This window comes from Cervus canadensis, chromosome 3 (genome assembly GCF_019320065.1).
Source record: "Cervus canadensis isolate Bull #8, Minnesota chromosome 3, ASM1932006v1, whole genome shotgun sequence".
NCBI classification, from domain to species: Eukaryota; Metazoa; Chordata; class Mammalia; order Artiodactyla; family Cervidae; genus Cervus; species Cervus canadensis.
Window position 1 is genome coordinate 29,545,198 of NC_057388.1, and position 25,486 is coordinate 29,570,683.

Genomic DNA, 25,486 nt, shown 5'->3' on the forward strand with positions numbered 1-25,486 from the left:
AACTGTAAAGTTTATGTTGACACATTATAAAAGTTTCAAACTACAAAAGTTACCTCAAAACCATTCACTGATGTCATTATTGTATAAGTTAAGTAGTATAGTGATCAGTAATGCTTTTTACATATTCATTGGACCAGGACCTCAAGTTGACAGATTATATATCCATCCCCTGTCTAGCTCATACAATTTATCCAGACAGCAGCTAGACAGGGCCTGAGTGGGAAGAAAAAAAGAGAACAAGACTAGACAAAAACAGACATAGGATGAGAATCAGTCATGTGTATAATTTACTCAGTACTTTTATACATGCAAAAAACCAATATTATCATATATTAAAATTGCAATATTAATAATTCAACAAGCCTTGAGTGCCTACTCAGTATAATACAAAGTGTTTCTATGACTTTGTATTGTTAGTAAAAGAACAGTAAAATGTGATCTGTGTCCACAGGAGCCAGTAATCCAGATGGCAGAGGAAGTGGGGAGGATACTGAGAAGGAAAATGTTTTATAGAGGAATAATTACAAGTGCTAGAATCATGATAAAATTATGAGAAATACACAAAATCAATAATGTAGAGCATAAAACAAGGGCTCTGCTTATTATGAAAATACCAAGAAACTATAAAATTTTCATCAAGAAAACAAATAAACCAAAAAAAATTATAAATACTTTCATAGAACATTAATCTTTCATTTCCACTAATATTTTTCTTTATTAAAGTATCTTTTCATTGTTACACTTGAATCTTCTTCACATAATTAAAAGAAATATTCATCCTTCTCACTGCTTCTATCCCACTCTTCAAAGGAAAATGCTGTTGTATTACTCTGTATTATTTCAAACTTTCTTCTAAGTATATATATAATCAGCAGTTCTCAAACCTGTTTACTATTAAAAAGTATTGAGAACACCAAAGAGGTTTTTTTTTTTACAGTAGATATATTTACTGACATTTACAATATTTGAAATTTTTGATGATAAAATTTAAATATTACAATGACAAGCCTATTAGGTATCAACATCTTTATTTTTAATAATCCCTAAACAAAGAAATTACTCGGAAGAGTGACTGGTCTTGTTTCACATTTTTTCAAATTTCTTTAATGTCTTAGCTTAACACAACAGAGGTGGACCTTTATAACTGTTTCTGCATTCAAACTGATATGGATATGATGATCAGCTGGTGTTTTGACTCCCCTCTCCTCTCTAAAATAGAATCTTAGAATCCACAGAGCCTTAACCTTTCCATCTAACATATCCTGGACACTTTTCTTTATGTGTGTGACTATTACTATTATATTTAGGGCCTTCAACAAGCAGCCCTTCTTATCACATACACCTTTGTGTAGTTCTCTTCCACACAGATGCTGGGCTTCGCAATGTGACCTGTTTTGACCAGAAGCCTTTATCAAACATGAGAAGAGGCTAAATAGAAGTTTGCACCTAGGGCATGTCCTCTTGAAACACCATCATAGAAGGTAGCCACCATGCTATAAAGGCTCATCTGAATAAGAATCACATGAAGAAAGACCTTGCAGGATGAGAGGCCATCTTGGGGATTTCAGCCACAGCCAAGCTCCCAGATGAATGCAGCTGCACGGTGATTTCAGCTCGACTGCTTTTAGCTATGCAAAGGCAAAACTGCCAGCTGAATCCAGTCAACCCATAAAACTATGAGAAAAATACATCTTTGTTATTTTCAAGCCACTTAGTTTTGGGGTAATTTGTTACACAGTAACAGATAATTAAAACACCATTAAGACACATTTAGAGAAATTAGGTTTTCCTGGGGGAAAAAAAAATTCTGAATATTACAGTTTTAGCTAAGTCTATTGTTACAGATATTGCCCAGTTTTGAAATTTTTTTCAGTCCTTTAAAATGGTTGTTTCCATTTTTTTTTATGTGAAAATGCTGTGACAAACTTTCTTATATTTCTACAAGTACTTCTACAGGATAGACTCAAGAATACTGCTGGGTCTAAGGTTACTTGTGCATTTTGTTATCTAATAGGGTTTAGTTCACACTGTTATTATAAATGAGCTTTTTTTACACCTTCCATTTTTTCTTTTTAATTATAACTGCTTATTTCAAGTATTTAGGAAAGCCATTGTCTTCCTCTGCATTCTGTTTATTTCACTTCTAATAATCCAACTGAAACAGTTATCTAAAGTTCATCCCACACAACAGTTAAATTTTTTATTCTCCTTCAGCGTTAATTTAATTTTACCTACATGAATTCTGTCATTAAGTTGGCATGTCATATTTTAAATGTTCAAGTATTAAAGTTTGCTGCTATGGAAATGATATGAAGAGATGCTGACAATGCAGCTCAAAGGACAAAAGTTTCAGGTTACTTTATGAAAAGATTTCTGAATTTTTCAAAAATAAATAATCCAATAAAAAAACATAAACCTACATAGCTAATAAAACTGCTTGCTTATTTAGATCACAATCAAACGAGAACTATCACTACCACAGACAACCTATGACAATTCCTTCTCACCCTTTGCACACTCACAGACATAAACATTTTAGTCATGTTAATACCTATACAAAGGACACTCTTGTGACAGCTTGGTATCATGCACTTAATCTCAAAAGGTAAAGCTGAATGAAAATTAAGTGAAGATCACATAGCTAACTCTAAAAAATGAACTGGACAAACAAGGATGGGAGATATGACTACATACAGAAATTCAGGTACTTAAAAAACAGTAAGAGGATTTTTAAAACACCAGGATACATTAATAGGAAATTTTTAATACAAGAAATTTGAATGGGTGACAGTACACAATATTCTAAGGATGCCAAAGAACAGCAGCTGGGGCCATAATTCTGTGTCTACCAATTACTCCAAGACCAGGCAAACATGGAAACTAAGGCTCAGAAAGTTTAAGTGATTTAAATTTTCTGCACAAAAAATAATAGCTGTCCTACCTACCACACATAACAGAAAAATAAAGAAAATAAAGCATGTGAAAACACTCTAAATTACAGTATGATAAATAAATATAAGTATCACTACTAGCTTAGGGAAATGCTATTTGACAAATGATCTTTATTGTCTGTAGAGGGGTATAGCTATTATTTTTTTTAATTGAAGTACAGTTAATTTACAAGGATGTGAGGGCTTCTGGTGTACAGCAAAGTGATTCAGTTATATATATACATATACATGTATGAAAGTGAAAGTCACTCAGTAGCGTCCGACTCTTTGCGGACGGCATGGACTACAGAGTCCCCGGAGTTCTCCAGGCCAGAATACTGGAGTGGGTAGCTGTTCCCTTCTCCAGGGGATCTTCCCAACCCAGGGATCGAACCCAGGTCTCCCGCATTGCAGGCGGATTCTTTACCAGCTGAGCCACCAGGGAAGCCCTTTGAGTAAAAAATTTATTCAAACCCTTGTGTCACAGGCTTTCAATAGATCACAATGAGGGAGCTGCTCTGCTACATACGAAACCCCAACCCAGAAGCAGGTCACCGACGAATGGTTTACATGTATGTATCTACTCAATTTTATATACATTCAGTTATATATATATATTCTTTTAACTATGGTTTATAACAGGATGTTGAATATAGTTACCTGTGCTATACAGTAGGAACTTGACCTTGTTGTTTAACATCTATTTTATATATAGTAGTCTGTATCTGCTATTCCCAGACTCCTAATTTATCCCGCCCCCACACTGTTTCCCTGTGGTAACTATAAATTTGTTTTCTATGTCTGTTAGCCTGCTTCTGTTTCATAATAAGTGGACCTATATAATTTGGTTCCACATATAAATGATATAATGGTATTTGTCTTTCTCTTTCTGTCTTACTTCATTTAGTATGAAAATCTCTAGGTCCATCCATGTTTCAGCAAATGGCATTATTTAATTATATTTATGACTAAATAGTATTTCATCAGGCTTCCCTGGTGGCTCAGATGGTAAAGAATCCACTTGCAATGTGGGAGATCTGGGTTCAATCCCTGGGTTGGGAAGATCCCCTGGAGGAGGGCATGGCAACCCACTCCAATATTCTTGCCTGGAGAATTCCCATGGACAGAGGAGCCTGGAGGGCTACAGTCCATGGGGTTGCAAAGAATCAGACACAACTGAGCAACTCAGCACAGCACAGTATTTCATCATATATATGTAACACATTTTCTTTATCCATTCATCATAAATGGACATTTAGGTTGCTTCCGTGTTCTTGGCTATTATAAATAGTGCTGCTATGAACACTAGGGTGCATTTATCTTTTTTATTTAGAATTTTCTCTGAATACATGCCCAAGAGTGGGATTGCAGGATAATATGACAATTCTTAGTCTTTGAGGAACCTCCATACTGTTTTCCACAGTGGCTGCACCAATTTACATTCCCACCAACATTGTAGGAGGGTTCCCTTTTCTCCACACACTCTCCAGCATATATTTGTAGACTTTTTAATAATGGCAAGTCTACAGGTATGAAATAATACTTCAGTGTAGTTCTGACTTGCATTTCTCTAAAAATTAACAAAGTTAGACATCTTTTCACATGCTTATTTGCCATATGTATGTCTTCTTTGAAGAAATGTCTACTTAGAACTCTGCTCATTTTAGACCTTCTACTCATTTTGTTTGTTCTTTTTGCTGTTGAGTTGCGTAAGTTGATTGTATATTAGGGAAAGCAAGCCCTTGTCAGTTGCACTGTTTGCAAATATTTGCTCCCAGTCCATAGACTGCCTTTTCATTTTGTTTACAGCTTCCTTTGCTGTGCAAAAAGTTGTAAGTTCGATTAGGTCCCATTTGCTTATTTTTGCTTTTTTTAAAAGAAGTATTTATTTTTGGCTGCACTGGGTCTTCGTAGCTGCCCATGGGCTTTCTCTAGTTGCAGAGAGTGGGGGGCCACTCTTCACTGTGGTGCATGAGCTTCTCATTTCAGTGGCTTCTCTTTTGGAATGCAGGCTCTAGGCACAGGAGCTTCAGTAGTTGCGATACGTGGGCTCAGTAGTCACAGCTTGCTGGCTCTAGGGTGCGCAGGTTTCAGTGGTTGAAACACAGGGGCTCAGCAGTTGAGGCGCATGGGCACTAGAGTGTAGGCTCTGAAGTTGTGCATGGGCTCCACTGTTCTGCCCCATGAATCCTTCTGTACCAGGGACTGAACCCACAGCCCCCGCATTGGCAGGTAGATTCCTACCCACTGTGCCACCTGGAAAGTCCTGTTTATTTCTGCTTTTACTTCTACTGCCTTGGGAGACTGACCTAATAAAACATTGTTACGATTTATGTTAGACAATATTTTGCCTATGTTCTCTTCTAGGAGTTTTATGGTGTCATGTCTTATATTTAAGTCTTTAAGTCACTCTGAGTTCATTTCTGCTTAGAGAGTGAGAGTGTATTCTAACTCCAAAGATTTCCATGTAGCTATCCAGCTTTCCCAACACCACTTGCTGAAGAGACCGTCCTTTCACCACTGCATGCTTTGGACTCTGCTTTATCAAAGACTGACCACAGGTGTGTGGGTTTAGCTCCAGCCTCTCCATTTTGTACCGTTTATCTATACGTCTGTTTTTACGCCAATACCATGTTATTTTGATTACTACAGACAATCAAATGTGGTACTGTCTAAAGTCTGAAACTATTATGCCTCTAGCTTTGTTCTTTTTCTTCAGGATTGCTTTGGCAACTTTGGGTCTTTTATGGTTCCATACAAATTTTAGGATTATCTGTTCTAGTTCTATGAAAAATGTCATGAGTAATCTGATAGGGATTGCATTGAATCTTATAGATTTCTTTAGATAATACGGCCATTTTAACAATATTAACTCTTCTAATCCAAGAGCATAGTCTTTTCATTTCTTTGAATCATCTTTAATTTCCTTTATCAATATTTTATAATTCTCAGCATATAACTCTTTCACTCCTTGGTCAGGTTTATTCCTAAGCATTTTATTTATTTATTTATGGGCGTAATTTCTAAAGGATTTTTTTTAACTTTCCTTTTATGATATTTTCTTGCTGGTATAAAGAAATGCAACAAATTTCTGTATGTTAAAAATTATCTCTATTTGAGGACAGATTTTACGATTTTTTAAAATAAGTTAGGCTACAAACTTATCAGAATATGACAATGTAATCTAAATCAAGTTTGTTTAAAAACAAAAACCTCAACTTTTTAACCAAATACAGCATTTGAACTCGTCAGGAACATAGCTCCTATTCATATAACTTATTTGCAATGCTGGCTGTATGACTAAGTTGGTATTAAGGCTGGAAAAAAGTTAAATCTAATAGGCAAGTCATTTCAATGACAAATCTTTAACATAACTAGCTGCTTACAATCATTTTTCTCATTTATTTTGTTACGTTTAAAGGGGAGAAAGATATATTCTTTGAAATCTCTGCGAAGCCCAATAATTCAGAATTTCTGAGGTAGAAGAAACAACTCTGAAGATATAACCTATCCATCTCCCACTAGGAAATCAAGGCACATATACAAGTTAAATATAAGATCACTCTTCCACACAGTTACAGAAATACTAGAAGAATACCAAACTCCTGGCTCCTTTCAAGTACACATCATATTCTTGTTGTAGAGTACAAATAATCAGGGAAAATAAAAAGATCACTGTCCTTATTAATGCACTGAACCAGGTAAATGCACTATAATTTGAGCAGTGCTTCCTAAATTGTTCTTAAAAGTGTTCCAAAAGATATTAACAGTAGTACCAAAGAAGAAAAAGCTTTTCCTGTGAAAATTTTATTCAAGAAAGTTAAAGAGTTTTCTTTCTTTTTAATCAAAGGATTTCTCAATGCCTTTTAATGTGCTAAATCTGTGTCCTGAACCTCCAAGAACGATGTTTAGAATGAAATATTTTCCCAGGGGTACTGGACCATTAGATCCTTTATGGTCCAGATATAACTGGCATCATCAGGAATATAGTCTAGAAAACAGTGCAAGTCAAATGTGTCAACAACAGATGTCCAAGGATGATGTTGGGATAATGATTAACATTTCTCAAGCCCTTATGTATCTGGCACTTTGCTAAGTGCTTACGGGAATTTCCAGTTAATACTCACAGCCTTCTTAAATGGTAAATTAAAATAATCTCCATTTCACAAAAAAAGGAAGATGAAGCTTAAAGAAATAACTTGTCCAAGGTCACACACTAATAAGTGGCTGAGTTAAGATCAGAACCCAAGCAGCCCAACTCGAGAGTCCCCTTTCTCAATCACTCTTCATGCTCTCAACAATCCCTACCCACAGCACACAACAGTTCAAAGTTTACAGTACACTGTCTCTTAGAATAATTTACTCTTTTATCCTTTACTTCTTCATATTTTTATACTAAACTGAAAACTAGAATATTTTCATTTCAAAATAAATTGATAGGGGAAAATAAATTACATGCGTGATTCTGTTTTTGCAGCCAAGCTGAGAACTATAGGGTCACAGAAAAACATGGTAGGGTAACCAAGCAAAAGTCTTCTTCATTTTACAGGGAAACACACCTCTGCCCCTTGGTAGCATGTGACTGAGAAAATTCTTGGTTTCAGTGCTTTTCTCAACAACTAGAATGAAGGTAAAGAAAGGGAATGAAAAAGTATATTACTGATAATTACCACAGTAACTACAGACTGTTAATAAGGGTGTTCCAGACTGTGTGGATATGTTGTTGTTGTTCAGTCGCTAAGTTGTGACCCCACAGACTACAGCACACCGGGCCCCTGTGTCTTCACTATCTCTAGAAATTTGCTCAGATTCATGTCCACGGAGTCTGTCATGCTAAGTGAAGCTTAAATGCCGGAATTAAGTTACAATTTTTATTTGCCCATAAATTGGAGGGTTTTGTTGTTTGTTTTGCAAATAATTTTTTTTTAATCTAGGACTAAGACTTTTATTCAATTTGATTATTTAGTTTACCCTATTCTCAGTACTCTGGTAAACTACTTCTAAATGATAAAAAAGCAAGTGTTCTTTTTTTGTACAGGTCCAAAATTTTCTCTTTCAACTAAGTGTCTCAAAACACTATAAAAGACACAGTGCTCTGCCCTGCTATTATTATAACACAGGCAAAGTAAGGTGGCTGAGATTATGTACAAGCAATTAGTTCAAATTAATGTCATAATAAAAACTATTTTATTCAGTCTTTCTCTTCCATCTCTACTTTGAAAAAGCAGCCAGGTTTATTGGCAGAAGCTTCTGAACACTTAAAACATAAATAACTCATAAATACTTCCTCCATGCCAAATCAAACAAAATTCAGTTGAACTAGAGAATGAGCTAGCTGCTTGCCATTGACTATATTTATAAGGAGATGGAAGGAGACAAACAGTTATCTATTTATTTATCTGAGACAGTTATTACCTTCTCCATTAAGCTATAAAAATTTCTCTCTCCCTTGCCTTGCCTAGGGGAAGATTAAAAAGTTCTAAGGTTTTGGCACTGAGTTTAGCAAACTGCTTCTTGGAGATGGACAAGTTAAGAGTATCTGAGATGTTGCTACAACCAAGCATTCAAACTAGCTGTATTAGTTCCTTATGGTTGCTGTAACAAAGTACCATATATTGAGTGACTTAAACAATAGAAATTATTTTCTCACAGTTCCAGAGGTTAAAAGTCTAATAATCAAGGTGTCAACAGGGTTGATTCCGTCTGAGAGTCGTTAAGGAAAGGATCTATTCCAGACCTTTTTCCTTGGTTTGAAGTCATCTTCTCCCTGTGCTTTCCCATTATCTTCTATCTGTAAAGTCATACCTAAATTTCTTCATCTTATAAGGACACCAGTCACATTGGATTAGGAGCTATCCCAATTACCTCATTTTCACTTAATTACCTAAATAAAGACCTTACCAACAAATAGTTACATTAGGAGGTACTGGGGATTAGGACTTCAACATATGAAAGGGGGCTGGAGTGGGGGTTCAGCCTGCTAACACCATCAAAGCTACATGCAATAAACTAGGGTTGCAGCAATTAATCTCTTGTACTAGAGTTGCTGAAATATCATCTGTTTATTCATAAACTATTAAATGTCTTCTAAGTCCTAGATGCTAGATTTACAAAAATGAATATGATATAACTCCTGACTTGAGGGATTCAGAGGCCATTAGAGGAAACCATTAGAGTAAACCTAAACGGCAGAAATGAGTGTCCTTTCATCCCTTTTGAAACAAATCAAGGCAAATCAGGGTATAAGCAAACAAAATAATAAAAGCAAACACTATGAGGAAAAATGAGAAGGAATGTTGAAGGAAGTCTAGTGGAAATATTATCTTGCAATCATTTTGCTATCACTTGCCCCTCTTTCTCTTTCCCCAAAATAACAGCATAAAGAAATACACTTTCCAAAGCACAGCTCTACTTTAATTCCTTCAACGTTTTTTTGCATTCTTAACCAGCAGTTTTCCTTTTTCTAGTGTTAGAGAAAAAGGAGAGAGAAATGTTAAACAAATTTGAAGTGACTCATGGGTTAGGTTGATGTCTTAGGGTGAGTCACTGCCCTTTCAAAAATTGGAATGAGATGTTCAACCATTAGTGATGTCTGCCAACAGAAGTTCAGATGTTCAATTAGAAACTGATGAGGACACACGGGGGCTGCGGGGGGCGGGTTTATAATGATAAAATGCAAATAAACCCAGTTGATGGTGGTGATGTGTACTAACAGAGCCATAATAATAAAAGCACACATCTTGACCACACTACAAAGTCCTACTTGCCTCAACAGAAACCCAGTGGGTCTTATTAATACAGCTGCTTTTCCTTGGTTTAAAAAATTACAGTAACCAAAGATAAAATAAGCAGTTCAGTAAGATCATGTTGATTCACGGGGGTAACAGTCAATTTGCTTTAGCAGAGGCTGAATTATAAACTTATTTTTTCAATAAAGTTTCTAATAATGTTAAGCCTTATGGTAGTAGTATAACTGATGTTGCTTTGCAGCTGAATGTGAAACTAAAATTAGTACAGCAAAAAATTTCTATCTTGGTTCTTTCAAAGTATTTGAAAGTCCTGTAAGAATGTTTAATCCCTATAGTAGTTTAAGTATTTCTATTCAATTATGCAGTGTTTCTGAAGAAAGGGCTTATAACAGAAAATTAAATATCTTTGGATTCTGTCACCAATAACCAATTTTTTTTTAACCAATAACCAATTTTTAACTGATAAACCCAAATTTAATAAATCACATTATATTACAATAAATTCTGGAGTTTTATAACCTGGTGTCATGAAAAATATCTGCCCTGATTACCATCCAACGACCAGTTCAATACAATTTCCACAAAGAAGCTGGTCTTTCTAAAGTGCTACTGGAAAAAATTTTAAAAAATTAAAAATAAAAAAAAGAAAGTGCTACTGAAAACTGTATAACATATGTGTAGCTCTCACAGTGGAAAGAACAAATTTTCCCCTTACTTTTCTTGACATCATCTTTCTTGGACTGTCCTTCCTTTAACCTCAACATACTATTATCACAGATAAATTATCACAGATAAATATCATCTCCAAATAAAACTCTTAAAATTTAAATAACATACATATGATAGAAGAGTTTATTGAAAGGAATCCTTTTATGAAACATTTAAAATAGAAAATATATTAATAGTTAACACAAATTACAGCAAACATAACTAATATTTATCTTCCACTTCTTTCTATGAGGAAAGGAATCATACCTTACATTCCTTTGACAACCACCCCCTTCTCCAAGTGTTTTAACACAGCTCAATAACAGAAGCAACATGGCATAATGAAAAGATTCCAAAAAACTGGGAATCCCTAGGGAACCTGACTTTCAAGGCCAGTGGGATTTGATTTCAGGACTTCCACAGGACTGGGGAAAATAGAGACACCACAAACAAAATCTAGAATGTACCAAGACCCAGGGGAAAGGAGCAGCGACCCCACAGGAAACTAAACCAGACCTACCTGCTAGTGTTGGAGGGTCCCCTGTGGAGGTGTGGGTCATGGAGGTCAGCGGTGGGTCACCATGGAGACAGGAGCACTAGCAGAAGCAGTCCTGAAAGGTGCCCCTTGGCGTAAGTCCTCTTGGAGGTCACCATTAACCCTACCATAGAGGTGGGAGACCCCAGAGCTGGGCAACCTCAGGTCAAACAACTAACAGGGACAAATCTATCAGCAGATAATTGGATTAAAGTTTTACTGAGCACAGCCCTGCCCACCAGGGCAAGATACAATTTTTCCCATGGCCAGTCCCTCCCGTCAGGAAGCTTACACAAGCCTCTTAGTGTCATCCACCAGAGGGCAGACAGAAGCAAGAAGAACCACAACCCTGCAGCAGCTAGAACGAAAACCACATTGCAGATTTATCAGAATGAAAAAGCAAAAAGTTATGTCCCAGATGAAGGGACAAGAAAAATACCAGAGAAACAACTAAATGAAGTAGAGATTAGCAATCTTCCAGAAAAAGAATTCAGAATTATGATAGTGAAGAAAATCCAGAATCTTGGAAACAGAAAGGAGAAGATGCTAGAAATGTTTACCCAGAAGACCTAGAAGAACTAAAGAACAGAGATGAACAATACTCTGGAAGAAATCAACAGCAAAATAACTGAGGCAGAAGAATGCATAAATGCCCTGGAGAACAGAATAGTGGAAATCACTGCTACAGAACAGAATATAGAAAAAAGAATGGAAAAAAAAAAAATGAAGACGGCCTAAGAGACTTCTGGGGCAGCATTAAACATAACAACATTTGCATTATAGGGGTCCCAGAAGGAGAAGAGAGATAGAAAGGACCCAAGAAAATATCTGAAGAGATAATAGCTGGAAATTTCCCTTACAGGGGAAAGGAAAGTCAACCAAGTCCAGGAAGTGCAGAGTCCCAGACAGGATAAACCCAAGGACGAAAACACCAAGAGACACACAGTAATCAAAATGATGAAAATTAAAGACAAAGATAAAATATTAAAAGAAACAAAGGAAAAACGACAACCTACAAGGGAACTCCCATAAGATTATTAGCTGATTTCTCAGCAGAAACTCTACAAGTCAAAAGGAGATGGCATGATATATTTAAAGTGAGGGAAGGGAAAAAACGACAACCAAGAATACTCTGCCCAGCAAGACTCTTGTTCAGATTTGATGGAGAAATCAAAAGCTTTCCAGACAAGCAAAAGTTGAGAGAATTCAGCACCACCAAACCAGCTTTAAAAATGCTAAAAGAACTTTTCTAGGCAGGAAACCCAAGAGAAGGAAGGAACCTACACCAAATAAACTCAAAACAATTAAGGAAATGGTAATAGGCCCATACATATCAATAATTATTGTAAATGTAAATGCACCAACCAAAAGACATAGACTGGCTGGGTGGATAAAAACATGTGCATGTATGCACTTCCACTTACCACATCACTCTGCTTGACCCCCCAAATTGTATGTAATTATTTTATATTGTTAGGTTAATCATGTTTTCATTATAGTTTGCAATTGTAATTGTTTTATTTATTGTCTGGTTAATCATGTTTTCACTATAGTTTGCAATTGTAATTATGTTTCATTTATTGTCTGGCTATGGATTATGAAAACTGATAAACATCTTTTACTACTATGATTATGTAACTATCATTCTCTTTATACCATTATATCATGATTGGTCAGCAGAAAATAATAGAATTCTATATCACTAAAACTACCATTTAATATGAAAACCTGTAATCACTTTTTAAAATCCAGATGCATATCAGAATTATCTTGTAATTTTTTGAAAAACACAAATGCCCAGCTATTGCTCTTTTTCTCCAAAGCTCCAAATGTATTTCTAATGAGCAATCAAGTTTAAAAACCACTGGATTATATGACGACCTTTTACTTTTATCTAGTTTGTTTCATTTTTTGTATTCCATATTTAGTACTCCCATTTCATTTAGTTTATGTTTTCCAATTTCTTCATCTTTTTCTTGTTGCTATTCTTTCTCAAGCCTTTATCAAGCATAGTAGAAAATCTTTGTATACATATAAATCGTATGTACAATATAATAGGTATATTTTAGAAAACTTGTGAATTTTTGCATGTCTAAAAAATTTATGACATTTTGATTCCACTTGTTTGACTTAGTATGGATAGAATGCTAGACTTCTAATATATATTCACTAAAAACTTTGATATAGTTCCATGTATTTTGGCATATAGTATTACTGCTAAAAGTCTAGAAAATTTATTACCTTAGTGATTTAAAAATAAATTGAATGAAGCTTGAAACTTCTAATCCAATTCTGAGAATATGAAGAAACACTATGTTGTTAAAAAAAAAAAAAAAAAACAGGAAATTAACATGTGATACAGTATTATTAACTAAAGTACAGATTTTGTTCAAATTTCACACACACAAACACACACAAAGAGCCCAAAAAACCTATACCCACTTTCCAGCAAGTTACTTAAACTTTCCTCCCCTGTGAAAAGTAAGTAATAACATCTGTATTACAGGAACGTTCTAAGGATTAAATATAAATAAAGCACTGGCATATCACAGATGATCCATGACCATAGCTCTATCACTAACAAAATATTTTCAGTTGGACAATCTGCATTTCATTCAACTGAACAAAATGCATTTCAGGATCTGTGGAGAGCGGGTTAAGGGATTAGGATGGAATTGGGAGAGAAGTTTCATTAGCTTCTAATACCCTCCAGTTACAATACTTCAATCTTTATTTGTTCTTCACTGATTAACTTTCTGATTTAGTAGCCTTATCTACTGCCACTGCCTCCAATTATTCCAACACCAATTTATTCCTTAACCCCCTTTACAATATCTATTTGGTTCTCATCATACACTCTCCATGACTTCAAAAATGACAATTCTATTAGTTCTGTCTCAGTACTCATTCTTTCTCTTTAACCTTGCCACAAGGATCTTCCTTTCTGAAACCCTACTAAGACTTCATTGACTTCAATATCCTACTTCTATCATCCATGTAACCCATTCTTCTGATTTTCTGTACTTCTCTAATAGTCTATTTGATTTGCATATTTCTACTTTCATACTTAATGGATGGTCTCCTCTCACCTATTTCTAAAATACTTCCACCTTCCACCCCATTCCTTTATCCAAATCCACTCAAAGTTTCATAATTTCCCAAAATAGTCTCTCCCTTTTCTAAACTACTAAAGTGTGTACTGCTTTGAGGACTATGTGGTTACTCCGTCCATCACAATATCTACAGATTAACAAAGCAACAGGAACTTTGACATTCAGATCAAGAGTATATAAACACCAGGTCAGACTAGCAGATTTTCATGCTTCTCATCAGTGAAAGGTGGTGACTATAGTCTGTATGTTGATTATAACCAATAATGAATTAATTAAACATGACTTACATCTAAAGGGGAAAAAAAACAGAGGAGCTCAAAAAGATAGAAACAGCACTTACAACTGCTTGCCCAAACTAAGCATTTTTAAGGCTTACATGATTCTCTTAAATTTTCAAGCCTCTAAGTTCCTTCATAGAAGAGTAATGTATATCTTCCAAATAGCTGAAACCTCAAATAATTTTGATTGTACAGCTTAAGAAAACTCATATGTACTGTTTTCCTTAGGTCCAGTGCAAATAACTGAATGAATGTTTACGCGTTTACATGAGAAGGCAACTAACGGTTCATCTGCTACTCAAAAGACCCTTTGTTCCAGAAAGCACACACCAACAAGTATCATTTAACATTTACTACTAAAAGGCTACCGTGATGCAAGCTTCAATAGTGACAAATATTTAAACCAGAATGTAAAAGTACTAAAGCTCCTTGATGTGCTGTGCTTAACATTCTTTACTGGGTACAAACAGTATTTAGGAATGCAAACTGATCTTGAATATCCAACACATTAAAATGTGAATTATATAAAGTACATTAAATAAATATCATCCCATTCCCATTCCAGTATCTTCTATCATAACCATACTGGACTGTTTGTTGAAACAGCAGAAAATATGATATCAACACAGAACAGACGAGTCATAATTATGATAGGGTTACCAAAAACTGAAACTAATTGGGCAAAGAGGAAAACAGTTCATAAAACATTCAAATAAAATAATTAAGCCTACTTCTCAGTAACAAAGAATAAAGAAAGCGTCTTAATTAGGAAAGCAATTAGGATAATTAAAAATCATGAGTTATGGCATCAGAGAGGAATTGAGTTTAATCTCTACCACTGTTTGTTGCTTTTGAACAAGTATCTTAATCTCTTTCATCTCAGTTTCTTTATCTGAAAAATAAGGATAACTAATACTTACCTTGCCAAGTTGTACACAGATAAATGAAATCAATTATGCAAAGTACTTAGAAAGTGGACTTCCCTGGTGGCTCAGATGGTAAAGCATCTGCCTACAATGCGGGAGACCTGGGTTCAATCCCTGGGTCAGGAAGATCTCCTGGCGAAAGAAATGGCAACCCACTCCAGTATTGTTGCCTGTAAAATCCCATGGACGGAGCAGCCTGGTAGGCTACAGTCCATGGGGTAGCAAAGAGTCGGACACTACTGAGCGACTTCACTCACTCACTTAGAAAGTAGCAGATATTAAAATATCAACAAACTGTTTTCAATTCAAAAAGACCTGGACATTTTCATATAGCTAAACTACTGTGTGTGTGTGTGTGTGTGTGTGTGTGTGTGTGTGTGTGTGTGTGTGTGTGTGTGTGTGTGTGTGTGTGTGTGTGTGTGTGTGTGTGTGTGTGTGTGTGTTATTAAACTACGTCGTGTGTGTGTGTGTGTTATTAAACTACCTCGTGTGTGTGTGTGTGTGTGTGTTATTAAACTACCTCGTGTGTGTGTGTGTGTGTTATTAAACTACCTCGTGTGTGTGTGTGTGTGTGTGTGTGTGATTAAAGTACGAAAAGGGACAGAGCAAGCTTCTGACACAGACATCAGAAGGGGGATGGAGAACGCCTCCCTCGCTAGTGTTAGCAAGGAAGTTGTATTACTTCAGACCTTCAAGGAAGACAGTGCCAGAACTTATCAGTCCCCATTCTATTTCACAAAGCTAGCATATTCAGAAACCAAAACCTGAGAAAGACAATACAAAAGGAACACTAGAGATCTTACAGAGCAATCAAATCTAGCTTTAAAGATGTATGCTATTACCAAGTTGTCTTCATGCCAAAGAGACAAAACTGGTGAAATCTATTAGGAAAACTTTTAATATGATTCATCAAACAACAGGCAAAGAAGAAAAGCCATATAATCATATATTATGAAATTTATGTGATCCAATTTAAACTTAATTCTAAAAAGGGGGAATAAAAGACTACTTCCTTAACATACTAAAAAAAAAAAAAAAACTGTCAAAAAGAATACACAACTATGAAAACCCTAAAGGCATTCATTCAAATAAGAAATGAGCCAAAGATGCTCACTATTCATTACTATAATTTAACAATCTTCTAGACACCCTAATCAGTGTAATTCTTTTTAAAAAAAGAAAAGGTTAAATATTGGCAAGAAAACAAAATTATCATCATTTACAAATTCTGTAACTGCCTTATTATAAAATCCAATAGAAACTATTACAATTAAGAATCTCATAAAAAATAAATTTAAAAAACAGAATTTCATAAGATGACTAATTAGAAAATAGTACAACAAATCACCAACTTTTCTATGTTCCATCAGGAGGATGTAACCCTCTTTAAAATACAATGAAAAAGTATTTCACTCACAATAGCAACAAGAGATTTTAAAATACCAAAAGTCAACTTTAAAAATAGGCAGAACCACATGAAGAAAACTACAAAACACTGAGTCATAAAAGATGACTTGAAGAAATGATGAAAATACTGTAAAGTATTTCATAGCTATCTCTAAAACAGATCATAAGATATCATAGCTATCTCTAAAAAATTAGTTTATATTTTCAATTAAATTCTTTCTTAACAAATTGGATTAAAGGTAATCTGAAAAAAATGAGAAATTATGAAATGTTTTGAAAAAGATAATAGGAATTCACACAACCATATAGTAAGATACATTAAAAAGTTACAGTAAATAGAACTGTTTGGAATTATTGGAGCAAAAAATATAGTCAAATGAAGCAGAACAGAAAATCTCTGGGGAAAGACAATTATTCAGTAAATAGTATAAAATAATTGACTTGCCGCTCTACCTTAAAATACGTTTCAAATAGATTAAAGATGTAAATTTTTTTTTAAACTCTCAAAGTAATATAAGGAAAAAGAAGTAATTACTTATAGAATATGCAAACACAAGAAAGTCTAAGCAGGTAGATACCATAAAAGAAAAATTTGATAGATTTAGCAACACTAAATGTTAAAAATTTGTTTAAAAATTAAAAATTCAAGCCAAAAACAAAATTAGGATGCAAATGACAAAGTGGAGAAAATATCTGCATTGCAGTTTGACCAATACCTAACAGTTTTATATACAAAGAGGTTTTATAACTCGGTATTTTAAAATCCAATAGCATAATAAGCAAAGGACATTAATAGATAATTCACAAAAAATACAAATATTTAAAGTCACTAATAACAAATGAAACAAAGAAATTTAGAGATTTTTTTCATATCAAAATAGCAGTTTTTTAATATGGAGAGATTGCTGGCATTCTCAAGCACAATTAATAAAAATGACTATCACAACTTTCTGGAAACCAATCTATTAATATCTATCAAAAATAATTATGTGTATCCTTTAACTTTAGAATTTATCTTAATAAAAGATATAAGCAATGATTAATCCATCAAATTATTGGAAATAGCTTAAATTTTTAACAATTGAAATGTTGGTTAAATAAGCAATGGAAAATCCAAATGCTGGACTACTAGCCACACATTTAAAATGATGGTATGCTATAAAAGAGTAATGCTTTATTGACTCAGCTAAGCATTCATTCAATTGTGTAAAAATAACCTAGAAACAAAACAGTGTCAACAATAACAAACAAAAGAGTAGGTACAATATGTGGGGGGCGGGGGGAGGCAGTTGTTGAAAAAAAAAAGAGTAAATCCCATTAAAAAGGACCTATGGGATATTCACCAGTGTTAAAAATGATTATCAACAGGTGCACACACACTCAGTCACTCATTCATGTCTGACTTTTTACAGCTCCACAGACTATAGCCCGCCAGGCTCCTCTGTCCATAGAATTTTCCAAGCAAGAATACAGGAGTGGGTTGCCATTTTCTACTCCAGGGGATCTTTCCAACCCAGGGATCGAACCACCGTCTCTTGCATTTCTTGCATTGCACATGGATTCTTTACCACTGTGCCATTTGGGAAGCCCATCAATGGATAAAGGCATTATAGATGTTATTTATCATTTATGCTTTCCTGAATTTTCCAAACTTCCTACAATTATTATATATTGAATTAGTAACTAAGAAAATACAGAATGTTTACAATATTGCTTTGACTTTAGTAACAACAGTATCCAAAATCATGTTAACACTGATAGTTCTACTCTTTTCAGTTCAGTTCAGTTCAGTCGCTCAGTCATGTCTGACTCTTTGCGACCCCATGAATCGCAGCACGCCAGGCCTCCCTGTCCATCATTAACTCCCGGAGTTTACTCAAACTCATGCCCATCGAGTCAGTGATGCCATCCAGCCATCTCATCTTCTGTCATCCGTCCCCTTCTCCTCCTGCCCCCAATCCCTCCCAGCATCAGGGTCTTTTCGAATGAGTCAGTTCTTCGCATCAGGTGGCCAAAGTATTGGAGTTTCAGCTTCAGCATCAGTCCTTCCAATGAACACCCAGGACTGATCTCCTTTAGGATGGACTGGTTGGATCTCCTTGCAGTCCAAGGGACTCTCAAGAGTCTTCTCCAACACCACAGTTCAAAAGCATCAATTCTTCGGCGCTCAGCTTTCTTCACAGTACAACTCTCACATCCATACATGACCACTGGAAAAACCATAGCCTTGACTAGACGGACCTTTGATGACAAAGTAATGTCTCTATTTTTTAATATGCTATCTAGGTTGGTCATAACTTTCCTTCCAAGAAGTAAGCGTCTTTTAATTTCATGGCTGCAGTCACCATCTGCAGTGATTTTGGAGCCCCCAAAAAATAAAGTCTGACACTGTTTCCACTGTTTCCCCATCTATTTCCCATCAAGTGATGGGACTGGATGCCATGATCTTAGTTTTCTGAATGTTGAGCTTTAAGCCAACTTTTTCACTTTCATCAAGAGGCTTTTTAGTTCCTCTTCACTTTCTGCCATAAGGGTGGTGTCATCTGCATATCTGAGGTTATTGATATTTCTCCCAGCAATCTTGATCCCAGCTTGTGCTTCTTCCAGCCCAGCGTTTCTCATGATGTACTCTGCATATAAGTTAAATAAGCAGGGTGACAATATACAGCCTTGATGAACTCCTTTTCCTATTTGGAACCAGTCTGTTGTTCCATGTCCAGTTCTAACTGTTGCTTCCTGACCTGCATATAGGTTTCTCAAGAGGCACGTCAGGTGGTCTGGTATTCCCATCTCTTTCAGAATTTTCCACAGTTTATTGTGATCCACACAGTCGAAGGCTCTAGCATAGTCAATAAAGCAGAAATAGATGTTTTTCTGGAACTCTCTTGCTTTTTTGATGATCCAGCAGATGTTGGCAATTTGATCTCTGGTTCCTCTGCCTTTTCTAAAACCAGCTTGAACATCTGGAAGTTCTTGGTTCACGTATTGCTGAAGCCTGGCTTGGAGAATTTTGAGCATTACTTTACTAGCGTGTGAGATGAGTACAATTGTGCGGTAGTTTGAGCATTCTTTGGGATTGCCTTTCTTAGGGATTGGAATGAAAACAGACCTTTTCCAGTCCTGTGGCCACTGCTGAGTTTTACATAGGCTGCACCAAAACTAGGGAGGTCTACCCTCTCTATATCTGATCATATTTTTACACTTTAATCATAATGAAAGATTTTGTAGGCAAAAGTAGAAGGGGGCGGCAGAGGGTGAGATGGTTAGATAGCATCACCAACTCGATGGACATGAATTTCAGCAAACTCCAGGAGATAGTGAAGGACAGGGAAGCCTGGCATGCTGCAGTCCATGGAGTCACAAAGAGTCAAACACAACTTAGTAACTGAACAATACAATCAAAGAGATTTTCAGAACTCTAGGAAACAATCAGACAAAAGTTTTCACTCCCATCTTTATTTATGGTCAAGTGCAATGTCAAATAACATTTAGATATTAACTATTTGCTTTCAGCTCCTACCAAAGGTAGTAAGAATCAAGTGATGAACAAACCCTGGACCTCAGAACCAGCAGGGCTCAGCTTTCACCTACATCTAAAACTTGAGCCTGAAATTTTAAAAAAAGGTGGAAGGGACAGTGTGGAATATAGATACTACCTTTCTCGGGATACAAAGTGTGGGCCTTTGACAATTTCCAATCACAACTCTTCTATGTCTCCCTTGGTAGAGAGAAGAATGATTTTTTTCCTCTAATGTGTTTAAAAGGCATATATCCAAAGGGCAAATAAGCAGGATTTCTTCTGAACAAAGATGCTTTAAACAGGAGATTTGTAAATGTTAAATGTTCTCTTTCCCCAGTACGGACATGCAGCCTAACTCCAAGGGGGTCAAAAAGATTCAAGCAGTACTTGGCTCTCAACAGTAAGCAATAGTCAAACTGTTAATTCCATCTGCTCCCCTCCAAAAAATGACAAAGCATTACATGCTAGTGCCAGGGCCTACATTTAAGGGGTTTTTCTACGGGGCATTCATTTTCATAACACTAAGATGCTAATTATTTCTGAGTACTACTGAGAACCCATCTTGATACTACATGATGACAACCTTGATGCTGATAGCAAAAAAATGCACTATCTTTAATATCATACTCTTTGTTAAAGATATTGTCTTCCTTTCTTTACTGGTCAAAGCTCTGAATTCCATCTACTATTTCCTCAGGAACTTAGTTCCAATAGATATCTCATTTTTCCTCTTACTTCTCACTTTCCTTATGCATATTAAAAAAAAAAAATCCAAGCACAATATCCCTTCAACTCATATCCCTCTGCAGCAGTTTCAACTACGCCTATGGAATTTCCTAAGGAACTGTGAAATATCTATGTAACTCATCTATAGTAATAAAAAGTAGACCAGTGGTTTCAGGGATTGAGAGAGAGATTACAAAGGGGCACTAGGAGACTTTTGGAGGTGATGGATATATTCATTATTTTGATTGTGGTGATGGGTTTAATGAATATAAACATGTTAAACATTCAACGGCACACTTTAAATATGTGTAGTTTATTACACGCCAATTATACTTCCATAAAGCTATTGAAATAGATACTGAAGTCTGGGTCCTGTTCCACTCCTCAAATTGGTATAGGGGTTCCCCCTTGAAATCAGGACTCAAAAACTCCCTCAGATGATTTGAAAATGTGTAGACAAGATTGAGAACCACTGCTCTAAGGCTGTCATTCTCTCTTCCTTCCTTAGTTTTCTTAAAATGCTTCATGCAAGCATGTCTACTTTTCATCATCCATTCCTGATGCAAAGAGCCAACTCACTGGAAAAGACCCTGATGCTGGGAAAGACTGAGGGCCGGAGAAGGAAGAGGCAACAGAGGATGAGATGGCAGGATGGACTCAACAGACATGAGTTTGAGCAAACTCTAAGAGATAGTGTAGGACAGGGAAGCCTGGCATGCTACAGCCCATGGGTCACAAAGAGTCGGACCAAACAACATTCTTTCTCAGTCTTCTGGAGACTAGTTTCTGAGCCACTACTCAGCTAAAACTGTACTTGTTAAAGTCACCTATGAACTCCTGACAAATTCACTGGGCCCTGGAGTCCTCTTCTTACTTGACACCTGTTTAAAGCCTTCAAAATTGTTGACCCATTCCTCCTCTATTTGAAAACTTCTCCACCCTTGGCATCCTTCTTGAAGTTCCTCCTATCTTTCTAACTAATACTTTCTAACTAATTCTCTTTCACACTATTCTTCCACTTATCTACCTTTTATTTGTCTATTCTCCAATTTCTGCTTTTTATTATGCTAAAGTCTTTTCCAATCTGAGTCATTTCAACATACCCAAGTCAATACAGCTTCTTCAATTCAACCCCCCCATTTTCCCTCTATTCCTGATTTCCTTTACAAGTTTCACACCCTACATTCAAACACCTATCTACATCTTCATCTGAATGTCCCATAGTTTCCTCAAATTCAAAAAATCCAAAATAGAATGCATCATCTTCCCTCTATCTACGTGCAACTCATTTCCAATCAATGGAACCCTCAAGATTCTTGATTCTTCCTCTTTTCTTTCCTGAGGTGACAGGATCTATCAGGTTCTACCCCACTCTACCAGAATTAGAATCCAAAACACAAATCCATTACGTGGTTTCTTATTCATCATTTTCAATGCAATCCCCTTAGCCAAGGATACAACATCCTGGGTTGGCCCTCCATCACCCTCACTGTTCTCATCTTCCACTGTTTTCCCATCTAACCCTCGCATTCAAGTCAGGACCAATGTTACTAACTTTGGACTTGTCACCAACAATGACTTCTCTAAACTGCCAGGGTTGCTCCTGCCTCCTTGTTTTCTCACTTACTCTACTTTCCTGGAAAGGTATTCACTCACCTTGTGCACTTGGCAAAATTATACCATACTTTAAAGCTCTACTATGTGCCCCCAACTTTACATACATCCATGCTGAGTTAGCCATCTCCTACTCTGCTCACCTACAATGCTAGGCAAATTTCTATTCACACTCATCACAGAGTATTATAATTGTTACTTTACTTACCTGTCTTGTATATGACATAGTAAGTTCCTTGATGACAAGAGCTGTGACATTCATTTTGTATACCTATTCGGCCTGGGGTAATGCAAATTTATGTCTGATATAATTTCAATTATTTACAAGACGCAAACTTGATAGCGCCAAAATGGTCTTGATACTAACATTTTTTAAAAGATCTCCTAATATTCATTATAAAATAAATATCAGGCAACAAGATCCTGAATAAAACAGTTGACTACAAGATATAATTAAACTCTGACTGTCAAAACACCACTGCTCTAAAAATGCAATGGAGAGCAGATTTCATCAAACAGGAATACAACAAAAAAACGAAGCACAGCAGGGATAACACACTGACTTAACCAATGCTTCATCTGATGTCCATACCCAGATACTGTGAATGCTGGTAACTAAGAGGGTTTAAAACCCTTTGTTGTTATAATTATAGTAAATCAAAAAAGGATAAATACGCCAAATCCAGAATTTATTTTCCAAAACAGGCAATTATTTTCTCCCTTGCCACTTTGTTGAAATGAATTATTACAACAGCCGGCTTTGAAGCTACTATTGGCCAGCCAAGCATATCCTAAAGATTTTTTTTTCTTTCTTTCTTCTTTCTTGCCTGCACTTCAAAAATATGGTGCTCTGAGACTTAAAATGTGTTAACCTAAAGAAAAATGCTTAGAAATTGGGGGAAGGGGTGGGGAGGCACTCAGAGCAGTGATCTATGGATGTTAGGAGAATGTTCTTAGGGAAACAAGCCTCCCAGGACTACTACATTGACTCAGGGTTACACCAATATATTTTTTTTTTACACCAATATTTATGACTTTATGCAGATAAGGTTTTAAAAGTTGAAAATTTCAAACTGTAAAGTGATACACGAACCAAAGAGGCGGCATACCTGCTACAAAAACTACTGTGTGATCCAAGGACAAATAATTTGCCAAAGGACAACCTGGCCCTACAGCCGGTAGGACGGTCTCTGAAGATAAGCAGCAGCTGCCCGCTGAACAAACTCCCCCTACCTGAAGAGCCGAGCGGCTGCCGGCGTGTGATAATGTATCGGAGAACTGATTCTGTGCAGTACGAAACTACCAGGGCAAAATTTTAAAATTTCAGAAACGTCTATACTCCGAGGGAACAACGCACACCTGTGCACACCGAAGCGGGGGATACCCAGTTCTGCCAGAGCGTGCAAACTTCGGCGGGTCTTTCAATGCTACAATTTTCGGACAAAACCCTGACGATTCTTGAGTATATCAGAAGAGTCGGACACGACTTAGCGATTAAACCACCACCACCTGGGGAGGACTAACTCATAATAAAAAGAGGGTAAGGACTGATGAAGAGCTCACCAGTGTAAATAACCAAGGAAGGAATCGTGGCTGCTTTGTGAATCTCTTCGACTTGTGGGGGAACGGGGAAGAATGTTGCTTTCAAAGACGAGGGGGGCGACAGTGACCATTTTGGCCATTAGACTGGACGGGTAGTTGCAGCCTCGCTGAAGTGGCAAGGAGGAGTCGGAGGGGTGGGAGGGATAGAAGAGGTCGGACCGGAGCATCAGCCGCTGCAGGGCGGTGGGGGTGTCCCACCCCAGGCAACCCGGCTGAAGGGCTGCTGGTCCGCGCGAGGCGGCTGCACCCAGGTCACGCCCGGAGGTCGGAAGGCTCCTCGCCGGGGAAGGAGAAAGACCCGAGTCCTCGCGCACAAAGCTGCCGCCGCCCAGGCAGCAGGCGGGCTGCGCCCAACTTCGGGGCGAGAAGCCGCCGGCCGCAGCCTACCACCGAGTTCCTCCCCTCAGACCCTTGGACGCCTGGGCGTCCAGCAGAGTCTAGCGTTCATCCGCGGCGCTTCGCGCTGGAGCCGTTACCCCCAACGAAGCCGCCGCCCCGGGGACAAAGTCCCGGTCCCCTCCCCGCCGTCGCCTCGCCCCGGCTCCTCCCTGACAAAAAAAGTTATCGGTCGCCGGCCGCCCTGAGGGCCCGGCGCGGTTCTCTCTGCGGGACTTACCAGAGCTCGACCTCCAGAACCTCGACTTGTCTGTCTCGCAACGACAGCGACGGCTACTGCTCCGAATAAGCAGCACCACCTGCCCCCCCCACTTCTTCCTAGCAGAACGGGTCCTGGCGAGCCATCTTCCCCCTCCGCTCACTGACTGACAACCCAGTCCCGAGAGCCGCCACTGCCGCCAGCTACTCTGACGGGCAAGACCAGGGACCCGTCCCCAGGCAGCCAACCACCACCGCCCCACGCCAGCTCGGCCTATCGCCGCCCGCTGGGGCGGGATCAGAGCAACTTCTCCACCAATGAAAATCTTCTTTTGCTAGGCCCGGGGCGGGGCCATGAGGTGGGCGGGAGGGAGACTTGGTGGGCGTGGTCTAAGCGATAAGGCGTGGTCGGCGTCCCCAAGGGGAGATGATTGACTGTTAAGATTGAAGCTGCAACTAGGCGATAGTGATCAGAGAAGGTCTGTTGGACTCAGCCTTTAGTATTTACAGCTCTTCCAGATGAAAATAAGCCTTTCGGAATGACGTTCACCGTAATCGCAGAAGAGAAACTAATTGATATTTTAGTTTCTTTATTTCTTGGTCAGGAGGATTTACTTCACAGTAATTTGAGTCACCAGAATTTCTCAAAATCTTATCAAATCCTGAGGTGGGGGGTGGGGGGTGGGAGGAGGAAAATGGTAATAAAATACGTTTTTGCAAAATGGTAATAAAAACTCTTCTCCTCTTACATCATTGCTTTTGGCCTTAGTCTGGAAAAAGTCAA

At 37.4% G+C, this 25,486-nt stretch overlaps 1 protein-coding gene across 2 annotated transcripts in view; it reads right to left on the minus strand.

Annotated features, from left to right (window-relative positions):
* FAM126A (family with sequence similarity 126 member A) overlaps positions 1–24,910 on the minus strand; it is an 88,780-nt gene extending 63,870 nt beyond the window's left edge. For both annotated transcript variants that reach the window (XM_043462818.1, XM_043462819.1), the window contains exon 1: positions 24,725–24,910. The gene's annotated coding sequence lies outside the window, so the exon portion shown is untranslated. The remainder of the gene's footprint in view (positions 1–24,724) is intronic.
* Between the last annotated feature and the right edge of the window lie 576 nt (positions 24,911–25,486).